The sequence below is a fragment of the Myotis daubentonii genome, chromosome 15 (assembly GCF_963259705.1).
Source record: "Myotis daubentonii chromosome 15, mMyoDau2.1, whole genome shotgun sequence".
Classification (NCBI taxonomy): domain Eukaryota; kingdom Metazoa; phylum Chordata; class Mammalia; order Chiroptera; family Vespertilionidae; genus Myotis; species Myotis daubentonii.
The window spans coordinates 28,622,432-28,634,232 of record NC_081854.1 but is presented as its reverse complement, the minus strand read 5'-3'; the positions used below and the strand labels follow the sequence as shown (position 1 = coordinate 28,634,232).

The following is an 11,801-nucleotide window of genomic DNA, read 5'->3' as shown; positions in this document are numbered from 1 at the left end:
CTACCTGCCTAATCAGCCCTAACTGCCCTCCCCTGCTGGCCTGATCGCCCCTAACCGCCTCTGCCTCGGCCCCTGCCACTGTGGCTTTGTCTGGAAGGAAGGCAGGATGACTGGAAGATGTCCGGTCGACCCAGTCTAATTAGCATATTACCCTTTTATTAGTATAGAGATGTTTATTTTCAGTACTTTTTTTTTTTTAATATATTTTATTGATTTTTCACAGAGAGGAAGGGAGAGAGATAGAGAGTTAGAAACATCGATGAGAGAGAAACATCGATCAGCTGCCTCCTGCACATCTCCCACTGGGGATGTGCCCGCAACCCAGGTACATGCCCTTGACCGGAATCGAACCTGGGACCCTTCAGTCCGCAGGCCGACGCTCTATCCACTGAGCCAAACTGGTTTTGGCTTCAGTACTTTTTTTTTTTTTTTTAAATTAAATCTTTATTGTTCAGATTATTACATTTGTTCCTATTTTTTTCCCCCCATAACTCCCCTCCTCCCAGTTCCCGCCCCACCCTCCGCCCTCACTCCCCACCCACTGTCCTCATCCATAGGTGCACGATTTTTGTCCAGTCTCTTCCCACATCTCCCACACCCCTTTCCCCCCCAAGAATAGTCAGTCCATTCCCTTTCTATGTCCCTGATTCTATTATAATCACCAGTTCATTCTGTTCATCAGATTATTTATTCACTTGATTCTTAGATTCACTTGTTGATAGATGCATATTTGTTGTTCATAATTTGTATCTTTACCTTTTTCTTCCTCTTCCTCTTCTTAAAGGATACCTTTCAGCATTTCATATAATCCTGGTTTGGTGGTGATGAACTCCTTTAGCTTTTCCTTATCTGTGAAGCTCTTTATCTGACCTTCAATTCTGAATGATAGCTTTGCTGGATAAAGTAATCTTGGTTGTAGGTTCTTGGTATTCATCACTTTGAATATTTCTTGCCACTCCCTTCTGGCCTGCAAAGTTTCTGTTGAGAAATCAGCTGACAGTCGTATGGGTATTCCCTTGTAGGTAACTGAGTTTCTTTCTCTTGCTGTTTTTAAGATTCTCTCTTTATCTTTTGCTCTTGGCATTTTAATTATGATGTGTCTTGGTGTGGTCCTCTTTGGATTCCTTTTGTTTGGGGTTCTCCGCGCTTCTTGGACCTGTAAGTCCATTTCTTTCACCAGGTGGGGGAAGTTTTCTGTCATTATTTCTTCAAATAGGTTTTCAATATCTTGCTCTTTCTCATCTTCTGGCACCCCTATAATTCTGATGTTGGTATGCTTGAAGCTGTCCCAGAGGCTCCTTACACTATCCTCGCATTTTTGGATTCTTTTTTCATTTTGCTTTTCCGGTTGGGTGTTTTTTGCTTCCTCGCATTTCAAATCATTGACTTGATTCTTGCGCTCCTCTGGTCTGCTGTCGGGAGTCTGTATAATATTCGTTATTTCAGTCCGTGTATGCTTAATTTCTAGTTGGTTCCCCAATATAACATCGAGGGTCTCATTAGTTTTCTTGTAGATCGCATTAAGTTTATCGGCAGCTTCTAAACAGTTCTTGAGAGACCTTAAAAGTGTGGTTCTGAATTCTATTTCTTCCATTGACAATTTTGTCCTGTTTCTTTGTCTCCGCATTTTGTTATGCTTCCTTGGTGCACCCCCTAGTGGTCTTTGTTCGCAGTCTTATAGATAAATCTTGATTGTTGTAGCTAATTCCAGGGAGGGTTTGACCTCCAGGCCAAGTGGCTATGAGAATCAGCTGTGTCAGTAGTGAGAGAACTTCTGTCCTCTAGGGAGGTGCTAATCTAGCCTTTGCCTGAGGCTATCCGGCAAATGCCTCTGTGCAGGGCTTGGGCGGGGCGGGTCGAACAGGATCAACAGGGTGGGCTGGAGAGAGCAGTTATGGCGGCTCTCAGTCCTGTCCCCAGGGGCTCTGCCTCTCTGAGTCCCAGCACCCGCTGCAAAGCTCGGAGAGAAAGCTGCACTCGCTCTGACCGAAGCCAGACAGACCCGCTTCTGCCGTTTGAGTCTGGGTCCCTAAAGACTTGCCCGGATCTGGTGCTCAGAGTCTGCGACTCCCTCCCAATTGAAAACGCCAACCGCGCCCTCCGCCACCAGCCCGCTCCGCGCACTCCGCACCTCAGAATTTGACTTCAGCACTGCGCCTCCTCTGAGTGTCCGTGTGCGTTTCTCTTTCCTCCTAGTTGTAGGACTTCCACTCAGCCAGCGTTCCTGTGGTTCTGGGTGATGTCCCTTCCGTTTTTTGGTTACACTTTTGAAGTAGCTGTTCAAAGCAGCAAACTCCGGCGTTAACCTATGCCGCCATCTTGGTTCTCTCCGGCTTCAGTACTTTTAATATGGGTAATTTTTTCTCCTCCTAAGGGGCATAATATTTATTGATTAAAGATGGGAAAGACCTAGCCGGTTTAGCTCAGTGGATAGAGCGTCAGCCTGTGGACTAAAGGGCCCTGGGTTCTATTCCAGTCAATTCTCGTCAAGAGCATGTACCTCGGTTGCAGGCTTCTCCCCAGCTCTGGGCCCTGGTCAGGGTGTTTGCAGGAGGCAACCAATTGATGTGTTTCTTTCACATCTATATTTTTCTCTGTGTTTCCCTCTCTCTTCCACTCTCTAAAAAGCATTGGAAAAATATCCTTGAGTGAGGATTAAAATATGAATAGAACCCGGGCTCAGACACCAATTGCATTTGAGATTGTTGACTGTGTTAATGCAACATAAAACGGATTTAATTTTTTATGAAGTATCTTAATTTTCCTTCTTATAAAATAGAGGTATTGGTGAGTTAGGCTTATGCATACTATTTAATCCTGATTAGAAGAATACATCTAGATCTCAGCCGAGGACACTGCCTTTCAGGAGACGTTTGGCAGTGTCTGAAGACATTTTCAGTTGTCACAACTAAGAGTGACATGCTACTCCTATTACTGGTCTGCCTCAGGTTGGCCTGTAGTGTGTGGGTCGTGTAGGAAAGATTTCGCAACGCAAGTCCAAATGAGTCTGAGGATATGTTTATTAATGCTGGGGACAATGAAACAAAGAAAGAAGTTAAAGGTAGAAGAAACAACAGGGGAGAGCCTAGGGGGTGCTCCTGCCTTGGCTCTAGAAATGATATAGGAAAGAAGTGAGCGAAGGCAGGGAGACTGTTAGCTCACTGGTCGCAGTGATAGAAATGAGCCTAAATAGGACTGCTTTAGCTCACTGGGAAGTCAGAGAAAAAGGGGGCCTTGGAGACAGGATCAGGGGGTGAGCCTGGGTCGAGCTGCCTATAGCTCCCCTGGCTGCAAGTCTTGTGGGGACCCCTAGAATTTAGAAAGAAATACAAAGTTCATGCCTGGGAAGGGGCATGGGCGTGCTCTAGAGCAGTGGGCGCCAACTTTTCGAACCTCACGGACCGCCAGTGGTGCGCAGACCACTGGTTAGCAACCACTACTCTAGAGTGAGCCCGCGTTGAGTCTTTGTCTTGAGGGTTTTTTATCCTTTTTTTTCCTTCTGCAGGCAAGAATCTCAGGGGAGGGTTTCAGCAGCTTTCCAGGTGCATTTTTAATATGCTGATGCAGCAACATGAGTGTATAGGGGAGTTTTGGATTATTCTTTGGTCTCTTTTACTTTTATCTTAGGTCTGTCTGGCTTTAGTTGGTTTTTTTGTTATTAGTCCCCAACTTCATCTGTCCTTGGGTTTAGCTGGTATAAATGGCATTAATTGGGTCTTTGTTCTCTGTTTTCCCAGGCCAGGTTGATTTAAACTATGTTTGCTCTCGAGTGTCCTTGTTCAGGGCAGATAAGGTCTTGCAATTCATAAGCTGGCTGTAAACTGCCCAGACGGGCCTTGTTTAATTTTCTTGTCTCAGTTTCCCCATTCCGCTTGCCCAGGGGTTTTCCTAGCTTCTTACTATCCCACCGCGCTCGCATCTCGTGGGGAGAGGACAAGGATGCAGCTACATATCCCACAATATGTAAGACAGCTGCTTACAGCAAAGAATTATCTGGCCAAGGTTGAGAAACTGATCTAGAAGAAAATCTGTTTTCTTCAATGAATGATCCAATATGTAAATTTTGAGGAACATGGACACTGTTAGCATTCCATCTGGCTTCTGAATCTATAAAAGTTTGTATTGACTTTTGGCTTTAGGCATAATATTCTTTTATTCTCATAGAAAATGGAATATTATATAGCTGGAAGAGACCTCAATGAATACTACAGTTTTGTTGATGACAAACAGAAACGGATTCACATAGCTAGTGCCACAGCCAACAGTAGGACCTGGTTCATTGTCAAGCAAGTGACATCTATTGCCTGTCACCAAAAGCAGATATCTGAACACTTCTGCCCACTGCATCTTGGTAGTATAGTTGCCAAGGGAAGCACAACACAGCCAAGCATGGAAGGGAACAACACAAGAAGAGGCAGAGCAAGATCAGCTCTAGGAGTGAGCATTGGTTCCCCCATGGCCGGCAGGTCCCATCCCTGCAGCCAACACAACACAGTTGGCCTGCGTGTATCCCTCTTGTGCTGCAGTAGAAGGACCTCATCACTTCCCCAGACAGGAGACAGACATAGTAGTGGGGTTGGTCAGGTGTCATATGTTGCGCACACCTAAGCAGAAGAGCAAAGGACATACATTGAATCTGACACAGGGAAAGGTTTCCACACAAGGTGTCTAGTCTACCACAGGCTATGAGGACTCTCATTTGGTAAAGAAGTATTTCAGTCCGAGGGAAGGTCAAAAGACTGTGTGCAAACCCTAGCCAGTTTGGCTCAGTGGGTAGAGCATTGGTCCTTGGACTGAGGGAAGGGTCCTGGGTTTGATTCCGGTGAGCGGCACGTACCTCAGTTGCAGGCTGATCCCCAGAGGCAGCCAGTTGATGTGTCTCTCTCCTATTGATGTTTCTCTCCCTCTCTCTGTCTCTCCCCCACCCTTCCACTCTGTCTAAAAATCAGTAGCCCTAGCCGGTTTGGCTCCATGGATAGAGCCTGTGGACTGTAGGGTCCTGGTTCGATTCCGGTCAAGGGCACATGCCTGGGTTGCGGGCTCAATCCCCAGTGGGGGGTGTGCAGAAGGGCAGCCGGTCAATGATTCTCTCTCATCATTGATGTTTCTATCTCTCTCTCCCTCTCCCTTCCTCTCTGAAATCTTAAAAAACTAATAAAATAAAAATCAATAGAAAAAAATATCCTCGGGTGAGGATTAACAATAACAACAAAAAAGACTGTGTGCAAGACACTGGCTTGCCCAACACTCCTAGCCTAACCCTTTGCTGGAGTTAGATGGCTCAGTGGGTGATCTTAGATGTAGTGAGAAAGTAGTAGGACTGGGTTTTCTTCATAAAGATCTATTGTTTTTAATCTTAATAAACCTTGTCTCCTCCCAAGAATTCCTTGTGGGAGACTGTCACATGACTTCCTACCTATGGTGCCATCCTGACTCCCCAGCCCAAAATAATAGGACTGCCCTCATGAAAAAGTTGCTTTAGAGCCCAGCTTGCTAGTGTTTGAAGCAGTTATCACGTGGTCTTCCTTATCTCGTATATTTAAGCTGTCTCAGCCTCAGAGACAGAAACAGAAAGCTGATTCCTCGTTCCTGTTCTTTCTAGTCACCTTCCTGCCCATGCTGGCGTCCCTACTTCATACCATCTTGTCCAGGGCAGAGCCAGGAAAACCTGTTTTCTATGATTCAGTGCAATTTCTTGAAACTGCAGTTATAAACTCAGGAATAAATACTAAATCTTCATTGCTTTCCTTTTTTTTTGCTGATGCTTTTGGATGACCTCCATAATAATCCCAAACTGGGCAGGCATCAACATTTCAGGCTAACATGTCTTGTCTTCACAGCTCTTTGTTAATAAACATAAAACAAGAGCGTCCTATAAGGTAGCAGATATAATAAGGACTCAAATATAAGGGGACTTATTCTCTTCTGAGAGCTGATTTGTGTTGGGGCGGGTGGGGGGCAGCCCTCACGTTTGAGCATATGTTACTTCATAGTTTCTTCTTTCTCCTCAAACCTCTGTATTTTTCAACCTCTCTGCAAATTTGACAGTTTTCCACTCCTCCTTGCTCCGCCTTAGCACTCCTCCTCAGGCCACTTTAATTTCTTCTTTTCAAACTGTCCTTTAGATGTCACAGTCCCTCGGAACTTGTTCTCAGACCCTCTTTTCCCCTTGGGTGGTGTAAGCAACTTCCAAGTCACATTTTTTTCATAATGAAATTGTTTGCCCTCTGTTTTCTCTTTTTCTTTCTCACTGTTTGGAAATGGTGACAATTAGAGCAGCTACCCTGGACCTAGAGACAGAAGCCAGATGTTAAGGCGTATCTGCCTGCCAGACTTGGACTACTCACCTCTTGCTTGTTATGTGAAAGAAAATACACTTCTATTTTATATAAACCACTACACAGGGGTGGGCAAAACTAGGTTAATAACAATATTAACAATAATAACAATATTAAAAATAATGCAATAATAAATAAATAAGAATAAATGTTCACATACTCACAACTGTAAACCTACTTTTTCTGTTTTTCTCTTTTATTTGTTAATCTTCACCCAAGGATATTTTTCCATTGATTTTTAGAGAGAGTGAAAGGGAAAGAGGGAGGGGGGTAGAAAGAGAGAGAGGAAAACATTGATGTGAGAGACACACATTGATTGGTTGCCTCCCACACATGCCCTGACCGGGGCCAGGGATCAAACCTGCAACCCAGGTATGTGCCCTTGACTGGGAATCGAACCCACCACCCTGTGGTGCATGGGTGGATGCTCTAACCACTTAGGCACACCATCAAGGGCTGTAAACCTACTTTTTGCCCACCCTTGTATTTTTAGGTCTCTGTTAAAAAAGTTTTGCTTGTTCCCTAGGCTATAACTTTCCCTCCCTAAAGTTCTCTCAGCACAGTCTTTGCTATATCAGAAACCTACCAGTTATTTAAGCTAAAAATCTTAAGTCATTCTTTTTTTTTAAAAAATATATTTTATTGATTTTTTACAGAGAGGAAGGGAGAGAGATAGAGAGTTAGAAACTTCGATGAGAGAGAAACATCGATCAGCTGCCTCCTGCACATCTCCTACTGGTGATATGCCCGCAACCCAGGTACACGCCCTTGACCGGAATCGAACCTGGGACCTTTCAGTCCGCAGGCCGACGCTCTATCCACTGAGCCAAACCGGTTTCGGCTTAAGTCATTCTTGATTCCTCTCTTTTCTTCATTCCTATATCCAGGTGACTAGCAAGTCCTGTTGGTTCTGTTACCCACAATTAACTTGAATTTCCCATCTTCTGACCTCTGCACTATCATCTTAGTCTAGGGCCCATGGCCGGCAAACCGTGGCTCTTTGGCCCCTTCAGTGTGGCTCTTCCACAAAATACCACGTGCGGGCGCGCACGTACAGTGTGCTTGAAACTTCGTGGCCCATGCGCAGAAGTGGGTATTTTGTGGAAGAGCCACACTGAAGGGGCCAAAGAGCCACATGTGGCTCGCAAGCCGCGGTTTGCCAAGCCGCAGTTTGCCGACCACTGGTCTAGGCCATAGTTATCTCTTAATAGCCAACTGTAATAGCTTCCAAGCAGGTCTCTCCATTTTCATTCTTTCCTTGCATTCACATATTGGGCTTGAAAAGTGACCTTGACATTGAAATGTAAGTCATGTCCTGTCTCTGCCCTCATTAAAAACAATGGCTTTTCTTCATAATTAAAAACTAATTTACTGTGGCCTATAAGGCCCCCCACCTGATCTCATCATTCACCCCTCTATACGCCCATCAAAAGAGTCTTCTTTTCTTGTTTCTTGAGTACTCAAAGTTCTTTCCCACCTCACAATCTCCACATACAGTTGCCTTCAGACAAACCTGGATTTCTGAACTATTTTGTTCTTGTAGCCTCCAAAAAACAGTGGAGGATGGGGATCCAATATGCGAATTATGGCACGTCTAAAAGAAAATTATAAAACAAATAGAAGAAAAGCATTATTTAGAGAAGAAAATAAAGGTTTTTTAAAAAAATATATTTTATTGATTTTTTTACAGAGAGGAAGGGAGCGAGAGAGTTAGAAACATCGATGAGAGAGAAACATCGATCAGCTGCCTCCTGCACATCTCCTGGGGATGTGCCCGCAACCCAGGTACATGCCCTTGACCAGAATCGAACCCGGGACCTTTCAGTCCACAGGCCGACGCTCTATCCACCGAGCCAAACCGGTTTCGGCGAAAATAAAGGTTTTTGAGTTGAAGAAAAATGTTGATCATCAGGTAAAAAGGTCCTGTTTTGGTGAAAGCAAAGTTAACAAAAATTGTCCAATGCCTGGATGACATTTTGAATTTCAAAGATAAAGAATACACAGATGGAGAACCCTGGCACCCACGCATGCCCTGCAGTCATGGAGATACCTGGGAGCCTGTGCAAGAAAGTCAAGCTGAGCAACAATGTGCAGAACTGGGGGATGCAGAGAGCAACCAATGTCACCTATCAAGCTCATGATGTCAGCAGGAAAAAGAGAGGTCAGGTGATGGGGACCAGAGGTGGCTTACATGGTTGCCCAGTTTGGCTCACAAGCTTACCTGGAACAGGGAAGAGCACAGTGATTATGGCTTTGGAGGAGTATTTGGTTTGCCCTGGTATTCCATGCTACGCTTTGTGACAACAATTGTCAAGGTCTCAGTAAAAATCTTGGCTGCAGTCCTGAAGACAGAGAGAAAATGTTCGGCACATTGCAGAAGTTGCTAAACTGAAGATGCAGGATTAGTATGCATCACGAGTTTCATATTGCCTTATACTCAGGATGGCAACAATGCAAGGCAGATTCACGAGGGTACACGTTTACCTTTCTCTGAAGTATCTGAATGGTTGTGAAAAGAGGGATGTCAAAGGACTCTATAAAAAAGCACGGGCTGGAGAAATTAAAGGTTTCACTGAGATTGATTCTGAATATGAAAAACCAGAGGCCCCTGAATTGGTGCTGAAAACAGACTCCTGTGACGTAAATGACTGTGGCCAGCAAGGTGTGGACCTTCTGCAGGAACAGGATATTGTACCTGCAGATGCCTCTTATGAAGTTAAATTACTGTATGTGCCAGAAAATAAAGTTCACTTGGCAAAAACAGATGCAGAAACATTACCAGCACTGAAAATTAACAACATGGATGTGCAATGGGTGCAGGTTTTGGCAGAAGGTTGGGCAAGTACTCCTGTATGAGAGAGCAGGAGTACTTGCAGTGTCTTCATTTTGATTGTCTTCTTGATGGAGGTATCCTTAACTTGTCAGTGCCTATAATTCTGTCAGCTACTTATGAAGATGAATAGGGTGTGTGGCTGTATGGCATTTGCTCTGATATATGAGGGCTGCTGTGTGGCTATTCTCCACAATCCAGAATTTTTTGAGCACAGGGAGGAGGAGCCTGACAGTGATGAGCGACTTGCAAGAACCACCCCTACATCAAGATGGTTATGGGACAAGGAGATTGGCTGACTGGAGGAGCTCTTCAAGTCTTGGACTGAATTTATTGGAGTGATGGTCTTTTTTTGTAATTTATTAAATTTATTGGGGTGACATCGGTCAACATGAGCAGATAGGTTTCAGGTGTGGGTTTCTATGTTGTAAGACCTGTATATTTTGTGGAATGATGGTCTTGATCGATATTGTTTTATTCCTACTGAGCTAAAGCAAACGTGTAAAGATATGAATACTGATGCTGTCTTTGCATTTTAATTATGTAACCCAGTGCACAATGGACATGCTTTATTAATGCAGGACACCCATAAACAACTTCTAGAGAGGGGCTACCAGCACCCTCTTGGTTGGTGGACGAAGGATGACGATGTTCCTTTGATGTGGCAAATGAAGCAGCATGCTGCAGTGCTGGGGGAAGGCGTCCTGAATCCCGAAACAATGGAGGTGGCCATCTTCCCATCTCCCATGATGACTGCTGGAACCACTGAGGTCCAGTGGCACTGCAGAGCGTGGGTGGTGGCAGGAGCCAATTCTACATTGCTGGAGGGAACCCTGCTGGCATGCTTCATCCAGAAATGGGGAAGGACCTGCACTAGCCAACTCACAGCGCCTAAGTGTTAGCGATGTCCCCTGGCCTAATTACTTTGGAAATAGTTCCCCCCCCCTTTTTTTTAAAGTATACTTTTATTGATTTCAGAGAGGAAGGGAGAGGGAGAGAGAGATAGAAACATCAATGATGAGAGAGAATCATTGATCGGCTGCCTCCTGCACGCCCCCTACTGGGGATTGAGCCCACAATCTGCTCTTGACCAGATTTGAACCCTTCAGTCCGCAGGCCAACACTCTATCCACTGAGCCAAACTGGCTAGGGCAAAATAGTTCCCTTTTGAGTTGCAGCTTACAACAAAAAACAGAAGTGTATGGACTAACATGATGCTGAACACCATGAAAACTTTATTTCAGGAACGTGAATGTGCAACCTTGCTCGAGATGGCCAGAAATCTCCTGAAGGTTTCATGGCTCCCGAGGCCTGGATTGTGCTGGTGGAGAAAGCTTAAGGTGCTAACCAGCCCCTCCTTTGACACTTCACTGAGTAACCAGAGGTGACCACATAGTTACTGTCGGCATTTCTTTGTGGTGGGTCTGTCTGGACACTGTTCCTAAAAACAGACCATTTTATTTAACTCGAATCCGTTTTCTTCTGCCTTATGAGTTCTGTTTTGAACTAGTGTAACACACTGCTAGTTTTAATGTATCTTTTTCACTTATTTTTTTTAGTCCTCGCCTGAGGATATTTTTTCCCCATTGATTTTTGTTGTTAATATTTACCCAAGGATATTTTTCCATTGATTTTTAGAGAGAGTGGAAGGGATGGGGAGAGACACAGAGAGAGAAACATACATGTGAGAGAGAGACATTGATTGGTTGCTTCCCTCACTCATGCCAACCAGGCTAGGGATTGAGCCTACAAATGAGGTATGTGTCCTTGACTGGAATCAAACCTGGGACCCTCCAGTCCTCAGGCCGATGCTCTATCCAGTTTTTAGAGAGAGTGGAAGAGAGGGGGAGAGTCAGAGAGAAAGAGACATCCATGTGAGAGAGACACATTGATTGGTTGCCTTCAGCATGCTGCCCGACTAGGGTTAGGGATCAAGCCTGCAACCGAGGTACATGACCTTGACCAGAATTGAACCCATGACCCTTCAGTCTGAGGGCTGATGCTCTAACCCCTGAGCCAAATTGGCTAGGACTCCATTTACATATATATACTATAGGCCCGGTGCACGAAATTTTGTGCACTAGGGGAGGAGGGTCTCTCAGCCTGGCTTGCACTCTTGCAGTCCAGGACCCCTCTGCTCCTTACTGCTGCTGCACTCAACAGCCATGAGCCCGGCTTCTGGCTGAACAGCACTCCCTCTGTGGGAGCGCACTGACCACCAGGGGGAAGCTCCTGCGTTGAGTGTCTGCCCCCTGGTGGTCAGTGCACGTCATAGTGACCAGTCATTCCACCATTTGGTCAATTTGCATATTAGGGTTTTATTATATAGGATAATTTTATTGATTGATTGATTTTTTAAATATATTTTATTGATTTTTTACAGAGAGGAAGGGAGAGGGATAGAGAGCCAGAAACATCAAAGAAGAGAAAGACATCGATCAGCTGCCTCCTGCACACCCCCTACTGGGGATGTGCCCGCAACCAAGGTACATGCCCTTGACCGGAATCGAACCTGGGACCCTTGAGTCTGCAGGCTGATGCTCTATCCACTGAGCCAAACCGGTTAGGGAAGGATATTTTTAAAATGTATTTTTATTGATTTCAGAGAGGAAGGGAAACAAAGAGAAAGATAG

General features: G+C 44.9%; 1 pseudogene; it reads left to right on the top strand.

Annotated features, from left to right (window-relative positions):
• The first annotated feature begins 7,185 nt into the window (after window positions 1-7,185).
• LOC132217063 (bifunctional 3'-phosphoadenosine 5'-phosphosulfate synthase 1-like) lies at window positions 7,186-10,982 on the top strand (annotated as a pseudogene).
• Window positions 10,983-11,801: the final 819 nt, after the last annotated feature.